The sequence below is a fragment of the Arachis stenosperma genome, chromosome 2, assembly GCF_014773155.1.
Source record: "Arachis stenosperma cultivar V10309 chromosome 2, arast.V10309.gnm1.PFL2, whole genome shotgun sequence".
NCBI lineage: Eukaryota > Viridiplantae > Streptophyta > Magnoliopsida > Fabales > Fabaceae > Arachis > Arachis stenosperma.
In genome coordinates, this window is record NC_080378.1 from 104,563,745 (window position 1) to 104,575,782 (window position 12,038).

The following is a 12,038-nucleotide window of genomic DNA, read 5'->3' on the forward strand; positions in this document are numbered from 1 at the left end:
AAGATTCTCAACCCTAGTGTAATTTTGTTGTTCTATGATGTTTGAGTTTTGAGATGTGGTGTATGGGTATGATGATTGTGGCTTAGGTTGTGTATGTGTGGATATTGGAGCTTGATTGGTGATTTTGAAAAGCTTGGAAAGGGTTTTGTAGTGAAAACTCTGTTCTTGGAGGTTTTGAGGCCTTGAGAGCTTGTGGATAAATGGTTTGGAAGTGCTCCGGTTGAACTTGGGAAAATCGGTTAAGGTATGGTTTTGGTTTCCCGTATCTAATATGTAATGTGGTAGGAAATACTTAGGCTAGAGGCCCTAAGATAGGCATTGAATTGTTGATGTTGTTGAATAATTGAGATACATGATGTGGTCATATATATGATGATGATTATTGATGCCTTGGTGGTTTGATGTATGAGAAATATGCATGTTGTGATATATGCTTGATGATTGGTTATAGTTGAATTGTGGGTTGAACCATGTTGATGGTGAATATGATGTTGATTGTGAACAATAATGATTTATTGGAATTGGTGTTGTTGAGAATTGGCATGAGGAATAGTATATGATATGTCAATATGTTTGAGTTTGAGCCACTTGGGTGAAGTGGGTTAAAATGATGAGATAGTGATTTTGTAAATTGTGGTAATGTGTCAATGTGTGAGTTGAGGAGGCTTGATGTTGAATTTGATATATTTTGATTGATTTCAAAGAAAAGGGATGAAACTGGCATGTTTTGATAGATTTTGAAAAGAGTGGAAATGGCTTGTTTTGAAAATGGCACTTTGTGGTTTTGTATGAAAAATATGGTTTTTGGGCATACTTTGATGGGACATAACTTGGACTACGGATCTCTGTTTTGTGCCAAATCTATTTAGAAATGAAATTGGATCCGGGATGTCCATGCCGTTTGAAGAACGGGTGAAAAACGATTTAAAATGAGGAAGTTATGTCCGTCGAAAGATTGGGGTTTAAATCTATGAATTCTGCAGCTTTTAACTTAGAAAATTTTTAGCAGAATGACCCCTTGCGCGTGGGCGCACCTGGCGCGTACGCGCCGTTCTTCCGAAAAGTGCCATCCACGCGTGCGCGTGATGTGCGCGGGCGCGCCGATTGTTCTGCACCCAATGCCCAGCCATTTTTCAGAGAGTTATGCCAGAACTGTGCCAGTGTTGTGCCTGGGGCACGAGAACACCCACGCGTATGCGTGGTTGACGCGTGCGCGTTGATTGGCAAATTTTTAATCCACGCATTAGCGTGCATGACGCTTGCGCGTCGATGAGTTTTTGAGGCCATCCACGCGTGCGCGTGGAGTGCACGTACGCGTGGCCCTGTTTTCATCCCAAAGTTGATTTTTGAGTTTTAAAAGCCAAATCTCATACTTCTAAGCCTCCGATCTCACCATTTATGTCTTAAATCATTATGATATGTCTAGCTATGAGAAGAAAGGCTAGTGGATGTGGTAACTTGCGAGTGAAGCAAGGGAAAAATGAATGATCATTGAGGATCAAGCATGATTATGTGAGATGCGGAGGATGGTGGTGGAAGTGCTTGTTATGCCATGGGCCGAAAGGCCGTATTTGTTAATGAGATGGCTGGTTATGGATTTAACCGTGATGCCAATGGGCTGGTTATCGATTTAACCGTGATGCCAATGGGCTGGTTATGGATTTAACCGTGAGCCGGAGGGCTAGATTATTGCTGTGCTACGGTGGAGCCATGATTATGGCCATGTACAAATGCATATATGCTGTTGAATGATTTGTGAATGTTGCACTTCTACTGTTGGAGATGAGAGTTTCCCTGGGAGGAAGCAGTGGCTAGCCACCACGTGCTCCAGGTTGAGACTCGAAGCTCTTTTGACCCTATGTCATAAGTGTGGTCGGGCACGGTGAAAGACCCGGATGAGCTCACCCCCGTAAATATTCACCAGTGAAGGTGATGGATATAGATCATGATTATGATCAAGTTTATGATGAGTATAACTCGAGTTGGGGATGCGTGACAGAGGGACAGTCCAATGGTTAACTGCCAAGACTTGTCGGGTTGGCTCTATAACCGACAGATGATATCATCAGCCACTAGGGACAGCATTCATCATATGCATACTATATGAATTATTTGAGATTGCCTATTTGACTGCATATTACTTGCTAATTGTCTAAATGCCCTACTTGTTCCTAATTGTATATTTCTTGTTTGATATAACTGTGTTTGCTACATTATACTCCTGCTGGTGGTTGGGAGGTCTGAAGGAATTGGAAAGGGAAGTATTAGTTAGACTGAAGTATCTTTAGTCAGATGCCCTTTATGGTTTAGCTTGTTTATAAGCTTTGATATTATCTGGAGGAAGTTCTAGGATTGCCTTTGGCTTTCCTCCATTATTATGTATTATATATGTGGAATCTGTTACCATGCTGGGGACCTCTGGTTCTCACCCATGCGGATTTTGTGGTTTTTCAGATGCAGGGCGTGAGGTTTCCCGCTGAGGCATGCTGGAGACTTCTATATTCGCGAAGATCCTTTGTTCTCGGGGCTATGTTTTGGTTTATATGTTTTGCTTAGATACTTTTATCTCCATTAAATAATACAAACTGTGATGACTCCTCTTATGGGAAAATTTTGGAGAATAGGTTTTATGTATTTGTGTCCCTTTGGGTTTCCTTTGGGGTTTCCTTATTTTATAATATGTATATATTGCTATGCTCGGACCGGTTATCTTCGCAGCCGGATCTTGAGTCTTGATATTCCTGTTTTTGACACTCCTTTGCATATATATATATATATATATATATATATATATATATATATATATATATATATATATATATATATATATAATCTCGCGTTGGTTATCCTTGTTCGTTACGTTATCGATCGGAGTGTTGCGCTTTCAAGTTGCGATTTTTGTTTACCCCTTTTTCTTCAAAGGCTCCTAGTTATAATCAATCATTCATACTACTATACGTACTAATTTTTATTTTAGGGGTCGTAATACCTTGCCATCTCTGAATTATGACTTAAGCATAAGACTCTGTATGGTAGGGTGTTACATTATGGTATCAGAGCAATTCGTTCCTGTAGAGCCTGAGGAATGGACTGACTATGCTTCTGTGCATACTCTGTGTGTGTGTTATGTGCTATTAGTATATCTACTTGATATAATTGGCATAAACGTTCATGAGCATGCATTTGGGACTTTGAAGCACTAGACTTCCGATATTGAGACTGATCAACTTAATATCGATTGTTTGGTGTGTATAGAAACTAGATGGCGCCTCGTGGACGCGGTAGAGGTAGTGCGAGAGGTCGTACGAATGCTCGTGCACCGGAGAATAACCCTCATGACCCGGTGAACTTTATGACTGCGTTGGAGCATATGGCTGCTGCTATGCAAGCCACTGCTGAGGCTCTTGGTCAACAAATGAACAACCATGGTAATGATGGAGGTGGAGTTCAGGGCCCGATGACCTTGACAAACTTTTTGAAGGTTAATCTGCCTAAGTTCAAGGGAACTACTAGTCCGACTGAGGCTGATACATGGTTTCAGGCTATAGAGCGAGCACTGCAAGCACAAGTGGTACCTGAAGGGCAGCGTGTCGAGTTTGCTACCTATATGCTCACAGGTGAAGCGTCGCATTGGTGGCAAGGCATCCGACGTCTTTTGCAGCAGGGTGATGACTATATCACCTGAAATGTCTTCCAAGAAGAGTTCTATAAGAAGTACTTTCCGACTTCTGCTAGGACGGCTAAGAAACTTGAATTGTTACAGCTGAAGCAGGGTACTATGTCCATATCAGAGTATACTGACAAGTTTGAGGAGCTGTTCAGGTTCTCTCGTATGTGCCAAGGGACTCTGGTGGAATATGAGGAATGGAAGTGTGTTAAGTATGAAGGAGGACTCTGGAGTGATATCTTCAGTTCAGTGGGACCAATGGAGATTAGGACTTTCTCCGAATTGGTGAACAAGTGTAGGGTTGCTGAAGAGTGTGTGAAAAGGGCAACCGCTGAGAAAGTGATTCACAAAGGATCATTCCCACAGAACCGAGGGAAGAGCTTTGCACCTAGAGGTCCGTCTTTCAAGAGGGGAAGCTCTTTCAAGAGGCCCAACAACAACAATTTCCAAGTGAAGAAGTTTGGGAAGCAACTTCAGAATGATCAAGCTTGTACTAGGTGTGGAAGTCACCATCCGGGAGCACCATGCAAGGCCGGATGGGGTTTGTGCTACAATTGTGGAAAGGCTGGGAATAAAGCCGCAAGTTGTCCGAAGAAGCAGAAACAAGGTGCTGGGAAGGCACAACAGACTGGTCGGGTGTTCACCACTTCAGTTGTAGGAGCTGAGGGATCTGAGACACTCATTCGAGGTAACTGTGAAATAGCTGGTCAAACTTTAAATGCTTTATTTGATTCGGGAGCATCGCATTCATTCATTGCATTTGAGAAAGCCCATGAGTTAGGATTGAAGATTGTAACCTTAGGTTATGATCTAAGAGTGTACAATGCTACCCATGAAGCCACGGTAACTAGGCTAGGATGCCCGGAAGTTTTCTTTAGGTTCAAGCAGCGTGATTTTGTTCATAATTTAGTCTGCTTGTCGATGATCGGTCTTGATCTTATCTTGGGATTGGACTGGTTATCTGAGAACCATGTTCTGCTAGATTGTTCTACAAAGTCGGTGTACTTTATGCCGGAAGATACAGAAGGGCCGGTCGTAGTGAATAATTATTACTTGAATTCGATGATGGTAAACTGTTCTGGAATCGAATGTCAGGGTATCATGTTGTTAACCGCGGGTGTTTCAGGTGATGATCAAAGGTTGGAACAGATTCCAGTTGTGTGTGAGTTTCCGGAAGTGTTTCCCGATGATATTGATGAGTTTCCACCTAACCGAGAGGTTGAGTTTGCTATTGAATTGGTGCCTGGGACAAGCCCAATCTCAAGTGCTCCTTATAGGATGTCACCGTTAGAGATGAACGAGCTAAAGTCTCAGTTAGAGGATTTGTTGGGAAAGAATTTCATACGACCAAGTGTCTCTCCGTGGGGTGCTCCAGTGTTACTGGTGAAGAAGAAGGATGGGAGTACGCGGCTCTGTGTGGATTACAGGCAGCTAAACAAGGTTACAATAAAGAATAAGTACCCATTGCCGAGGATTGATGATCTCATGGATCAGTTACAAGGAGCTGGAGTTTTCTCCAAGATCGATTTGCGATCCGGTTATCACCAGATAAGGGTGAAGGGTGAGGATATCCCTAAGACCGCTTTCAGGACTCGTTATGGTCATTACGAGTACACTGTGATGTCCTTTGGGTTGACGAACGCTCCTGCGGTATTCATGGATTATATGAATAGAGTTTTCCGTCCGTTTCTGGATAAATTCGTTGTTGTCTTCATTGATGACATACTAATTTATTCCAAGACTGAAGAAGAGCATGCGGAACACTTGAGGACCGTGTTGCAGATTCTAAAGGAGAAGAAACTTTATGCAAAACTGTCTAAGTGCGAGTTTTGGAAAAGCGAGGTGAAGTTTTTGGGTCATGTGGTCAGTAAGAAGGGAATAGCCGTAGATCCAACTAAGGTGGAGGCTGTGATGGATTGGAAGCAACCAACCACCGTAACAGAGATAAGGAGTTTTCTGGGTTTAGCTGGCTACTACCGAAGGTTTATCAAGGGCTTTTCATAGATAGCCTTGCCAATGACAAAGTTAACCCGCAAAGACACTCCGTTTGTTTGGACTCCTGAGTGCGAGGAGAGCTTTCAGACATTGAAGAAAAAGTTGACCACTGCACCTGTGTTAGTGTTACCCAAGCCGAATGAGCCATTTGAGGTGTATTGTAATGCCTCATTGAAGGGTCTAGGGTGTGTGCTGATGCAGCATCATAATGTGGTGGCGTATATGGTCGGCGAAATTGTGAACTATACTTTTTCACAACTCTCATAATCCCTGGTAATGGCTCCAAAAACTTGGTGCGCTCAATACCATGGCATTACACAACTTCGCACAACTAACCAGCAAGTGCACTGGGTCGTCCAAGTAATAAAACCTTACGTGAGTAAGGGTCGATCCCACGGAGATTGTTAGTATTGAAGCAAGCTATGGTCATCTTGTAAATCTTAGTCAGGCAAACTCAGATATATATGGTGATGAACGAAAATAACATAGAAGATAAAGATAGTGATACTTATGTATATCATTGGTGTAAGAGCTTCAGACAAGTGTATGAAGATGCCTTCCCTTCCGTCTCTCTGCTTTCCTACAGCCTTCATCCAATCCTTCTTACTCCTTTCCATGGCAAGCTCGTGTAGGGTCTCACTGTTGTCAGCAGCTACCTCCCATCCTCTCAGTGAAAGCGATTGCATATGTCCTGTTACGGCATAGCGGAATTCATCTGTCGGTTCTCAATCAGGCGCGGAATAGAATCCAGTGATTCTTTTGCGTTATCACTAACGCCCCCGCCCTCAGGGTTTGAAGCACGTCACAGTCATTCAATCATTGAATCCTACTCAGAACACCACAGACAAGGTTAGACCTTCCGGATTCTCTTGAATGCTGCCATCAGTTCTTGCCTATACCACGAAGACTCTGATCTCACGGAATGGCTGGCTCGTTTGTCAGGCGAGCACTCGGTTGTCAGGCGATCAACCATGCATCGTGCAATCGGAAATCCAAGAGATATTCACTAAGCCTCAGATGCTTGTAGAACAAGAATGGTTGTCAGTCACCTTGTTCATAGGTGAAGAACAAGTGATATCTTGGTAAAAGAATAAGCGGAATTGAATGGAAGAACAATAGTAATTGCATTAATACTCGAGGTACAGCAGAGCTCCACACCCTTAATCTATGGTGTGTAGAAACTCCACCGTTGAAAATACATAAGCATAAGGTCTAGGCATGGCCGAATGGCCAGCCTCCCAAAGATCTAAGATAGCATAAAAGTGAAGATAGCTACCAAAGTCTACTAATACAATAGTAAAAGGTCCTATTAATAGTAAACTAGTAACCTAAGGTGTACAGAAATGAGTAAATGACATAAAAATCCACTTCCGGGCCCACTTGGTGTGTGCTTGGGCTGAGCAATCAAGGAAATTCGTGTAGAGACCTTTTCTGGAGTTAAACGCCAGCTCCCATGCCAGTTTGGGCGTTTAACTCCAACTTTTATTCCTGTTCCGGCGTTTAACGCTGGAATTCCTGAGGCCGGATTGCTTCGCGGGTTTGGGCCATCAAATCTTGGACAAAGTATGGACTATTATATATTGCTGGAAAGCCCTGGATGTCTACTTTCCAACGCCGTTGAGAGCGCGCCAATTGGGCTTCTGTAGCTCCAGAAAATCCACTTCGAGTGCAGGGAGGTCAGAATCCAACAGCATCTGCAGTCCTTTTTGGTCTCTGAATCAGATTTTTGCTCGGGTCCCTCAATTTCAGCCAGAAAATACCTGAAATCACAGAAAAACACACAAACTCATAGTAAAGTCCAGAAAAGTGAATTTTAAATAAAAACTAATAAAAATGTACTAAAATCTAACTAAAAGATATCAAAAACATACTAAAAACAATGCCAAAAAGTATGCAAATTATCCGCTCATCACAACACCAAACTTAAATTGTTGCTTGTCCTCAAGCAACTGAAAATCAAATAAGATCAAAAGAAGAGAATATGCAATGAATTCCAAAAACATCTGTGAAGATCAGTATTAATTAGATGAGCGGGGCTTTTAACCTTCTGTCTCTGAACAGTTTTGGCATCTCAATCTATCCCTTGAAATTCAGAATGGTTGGCTTCTTTAGGAACTCAGAGTCCAGATAGTGTTAATGATTCTCCTAGTAAAGTATGATGATTCTTGAACATAGCTATTTATTGAGTCTTGGCTGTGGCCCAAAGCACTCTGTCTTCCAGTATTACCACCGGATACATACATGCCACAGACACATAATTGGGTGAACCTTTTCAGATTGTGACTCAGCTTTGCTAAAGTCCCCAATTAGAGGTGTCCAGGGTTCTTAAGCACACTCTTATTTGCCTTGGATCACAACTTTATTTCTTTCTTTTTTTTTTTTTCTTTCTTTTTTTCGATTTTTTTTTTGTTTTTTTTTTGAATAGCTTTTTCTTGCTTCAAGAATCATTTTATTGATTTTTCAGATCCTCAGTAACATGTCTCCTTTTTCATCATTCTTTCAAGAGCCAACATTCATGAACCACAAATTCAAGATACATATGCACTGTTTACACATACATTCAGAGAACAAAAATATTGCCACCACATCAAAATAATTAAACTATTATAAAATTCAAAATTCATGCAATTCTTCCTTTTTCAATTAAGCACATTTTTATTCAAGAAAGGTGATGGATTCATAGGACATTCATAACTTTAAGGCATAGACACTAAGACACTAATGATCATAAGACACAAACATGGATAACATAAAGCATAAAATTCGAAAAACAGAAGAATAAATAACAAGGAAATCAAGGAATGGGTCCACCTCAGTGATGGCGGCTCTTCCTTGCTTTTGAAGGTCCTATGGAGTGCTTGAGCTCCTCAATGTCTCTTCCTTGCCTTTGTTGCTCCTCCCTCATGATTCTTTGATCTTCTCTAATCTCATGAAGGATGATGGAGTGTTCTTGGTGCTCCACCCTTAGTTGTCCCATGTTGGAACTCAACTCTCCTAGGGAGGTGTTCAGTTGCTCCCAATAGTCTTGTGGAGGAAAGTGCATCCCTTGAGGTATCTCAGGGATCTCATGATGAGAGGGGTCTCTTGTTTGCTCCATCTTCTTCTTAGTGATGGGCTTGAGGTCATGCCTTCTCAGTTGAACCGGCTTTGGATGCCATAAATGGTTATGGAAAAACAAAAAGCAATGCTTTTACCACACCAAACTTAAAAGGTTTGCTCGTCCTCGAGCAAAAGAAGAAAGAAGAGAGTAGAAGAAGAAGAAATGGAGGAGAGGTAGATGGCTTTGTGGTTCGGCCATAAGGGGAAGAAGTAGTGGTTTGAATTTGGATGGTGAGGTAAGTGGGGTTTTATGGAGGTGAGTGGTGAAGAGAAAGAGATGTTGAGGTGATTGGTGAGTGGGTGAAGAAGAAGAGAGAGTGGTGGGGTTGTTTGGGGATCCTGTGGGGTCCACAGATCCTGAGGTGTCAAGGAAAAGTCATCCCTGCTCCAAATGGGGCTCAAAAACACGTTTTGAGCCAATTCTGGCGTTAAACGCCGGGCTGATGCCCATTCCTGGCGTTTAACGCCAGGTTCTTGCCCTTTCCTGGCGTTTAACGCCAGTCTGGTGCCCCTTTCTGGCGTTAAACGCCCAGAATGGTGCCAGACTGGGCGTTAAACGCCCAACTGCTAGCCTCACTGGCGTTTAAACGCCAGTGAGTTCTTCCTCCAGGGTGTGCTGTTTTTCTTCCTGTTTTTCATTCTGTTTTTGCTTTTTTCATTGTTTTTGTGACTTCTTATGATCATCAACCTACAAAAAAGAAAATAATTAATTATAAAACATTGGGTTGCCTCCCAACAAGCGCTTCTTTAATGTCATTAGCTTGACAGAGGACTCCCATGGAGCCTCAGAAACACTCAGAACCTTGTTGAAACCTCCCAACACCAAACTTAGAGTTTGAATGTGGGGTTTCAACACCAAACTTAGATTTTGGTTGTGGCCTCCCAACACCAAACTTAGAGTTTGACTGTGGGGGCTCTGCTTGGCTCTGTTTTGAGAGAAGCTCTTCATGCTTCTTCTCCATGATGATAGAGGGATATCCTTGGGCCTTAAACACCATGGATTCTTCATTCACTTGAATGATCAACTCTCCTCTATCAACATCAATCACAGCCTTTGCTGTGGCCAGGAATGGTCTGCCAAGGATGATGGATTCATCCATGCACTTCCCAGTCTCTAGGATTATGAAATCAGTAGGAATGTAATGGCTTTCAACCTTAACCAGAACATCCTCTACAAGTCCATGGGCTTGTTTTCTTGAGTTGTCTGCCATTTCTAGTGAGATTTTTGCAGCTTGCACCTCAAAGATCCCTAATTTCTCCATTACAGAGAGGGGCATGAGGTTTACACTTGACCCTAAGTCACACAAGGCCTTCTTGAAGGTCATGGTGCCTATGGTACAAGGTATAGAAAACTTCCCAGGATCCTGCCTCTTTTGAGGCAGTTTCTGCCTAGACAGGTCATCCAGTTCTTTGGTGAGCAAGGGAGGTTCATCTTCCCAAGTCTCATTTCCAAATAACTTGTCATTTAGCTTCATGATTGCTCCAAGGTATTTAGCAACTTGCTCTTCAGTGACATACTCATCCTCTTCAGAGGAAGAATACTCATCAGAGCTCATGAAAGGCAGTAGCAAGTCCAAGGGAATCTCTATGGTCTCAGTCTGAGCCTCAGATTCCCAAGGTTCCTCATTGGGGAACTCATTAGAGGCCAGTGGACGTCCAGTGAGGCCTTCCTCAGTGGCGTTCACTGCTTCTTCTTCCTCCCAGAATTCGGCCATGTTTATGGCTTTGCACTCTCCTTTTGGATTTTCTTCAGTGTTACTTGGGAGAGTGCTTGGAGGAAGTTCAGTAATTTTCTTGCTCAGCTGACCCACTTGTCCTTCCAAATTCCTAATGGAAGATCTAGTTTCAGTCATGAAACTTTGAGTGGTTTTGATCAGATCAGAGACCATGGTTGCTAAGTCAGAATTATTCTGCTTAGAGCTCTCTGTCTGTTGCTGAGAAGATGATGGAAAAGGCTTGCTATTGCTATGCCTGTTTCTTCCACCATTATTATTATTGAAACCTTGTTGAGGTCTCTCTTGATTCTTCCATGAAAGATTTGGGTGATTTCTCCATGAAGAATTATAGGTGTTACCATAGGGTTCTCCTAGGTAATTTACCTCTTCCATGGAAGGGTTCTCAGGATCATAAGCTTCTTCCTCAGATGAAGCTTCCTTAGTACTGTTTGGTGCATTTTGCATTCCAGACAGACTTTGAGAAATCAAATTGACTTGTTGAGTCAATATTTTATTCTGGGCCAAAATGGCATTCAGAGTGTCAATATCAAGAACTCCTTTCTTCTGACTAGTCCCATTGTTCACAGGATTTCTTTCAGAAGTGTACATGAATTGGTTATTTGCAACCATTTCAATCAGTTCTTGAGCTTCTGCAGGCGTCTTCTTCAGATGAAGAGATCCTCCTGCAGAGCTATCCAAGGACATCTTAGATAGTTCAGAGAGACCATCATAGAAAATACCTATGATGCTCCATTCAGAAAGCATGTCAGATGGACATCTTCTGATTAATTGTTTGTATCTTTCCCAAGCTTCATAGAGGGATTCTCCATCCTTCTGTCTGAAGGTTTGGACTTCCACTCTAAGCTTACTCCATCTTTGTGGTGGAAAGAACTTTGCCAAGAAGGCATTGACTAGCTTTTCCCAAGAGTCCAGGCTTTCTTTAGGTTGAGAATCCAACCATATTCTAGCTCTGTCTCTTACAGCAAAAGGGAATAGCATCAGTCTATAGACTTCAGGGTCAACCCCATTAGTCTTGACTGTGTCACAGATTTGCAAGAATTCAGCTAAAAACTGATGAGGATCTTCCATTGGAAGTCCATGGAACTTGCAATTCTGTTGCATTAGAGAAACTAATTGAGGCTTAAGCTCAAAGTTGTTTGCTCCAATGGCAGGGATAGAGATGCTTCTCCCATAAAAATCAGGAGTAGGTGCAGTAAAGTCACCCAGCACCTTCCTTGCATTGTTTGCATTGTTGTTGTTTTCTGCTGCCATGTTTTCTTCCTTGAAGAATTCGGTCAGGTCCTCTAAAGAGAGTTGTGCTTTGGCTTCTCTTAGCTTTCTCTTCAAAGTCCTTTCAGGTTCAGGATCAGCTTCAACAAGAATGCCTTTGTCCTTGCTCCTGCTCATATGAAAGAGAAGGGAACAAGAAAATGTGGAATCCTCTATGTCACAGTATAGAGATTCCTTTAAATGTCAGAGGAAAAGAGAAATAGAGAGAAGAGGGAGAAGATGAATTCGAACTTTAATTAGATAAGGTTCGAATTGTGCATTTAGAAGGAGTG

The 12,038-nt window shown here is 42.2% G+C and overlaps 1 non-coding gene across 1 annotated transcript; it reads left to right on the plus strand.

The window, feature by feature from the left end:
• The first annotated feature begins 11,239 nt into the window (after nucleotides 1–11,239).
• On the plus strand, nucleotides 11,240–11,343 carry LOC130964191 (small nucleolar RNA R71). The gene has a single exon (XR_009080295.1). It is a non-coding gene; the product is annotated as a small nucleolar RNA R71 (small nucleolar RNA).
• Nucleotides 11,344–12,038: the final 695 nt, after the last annotated feature.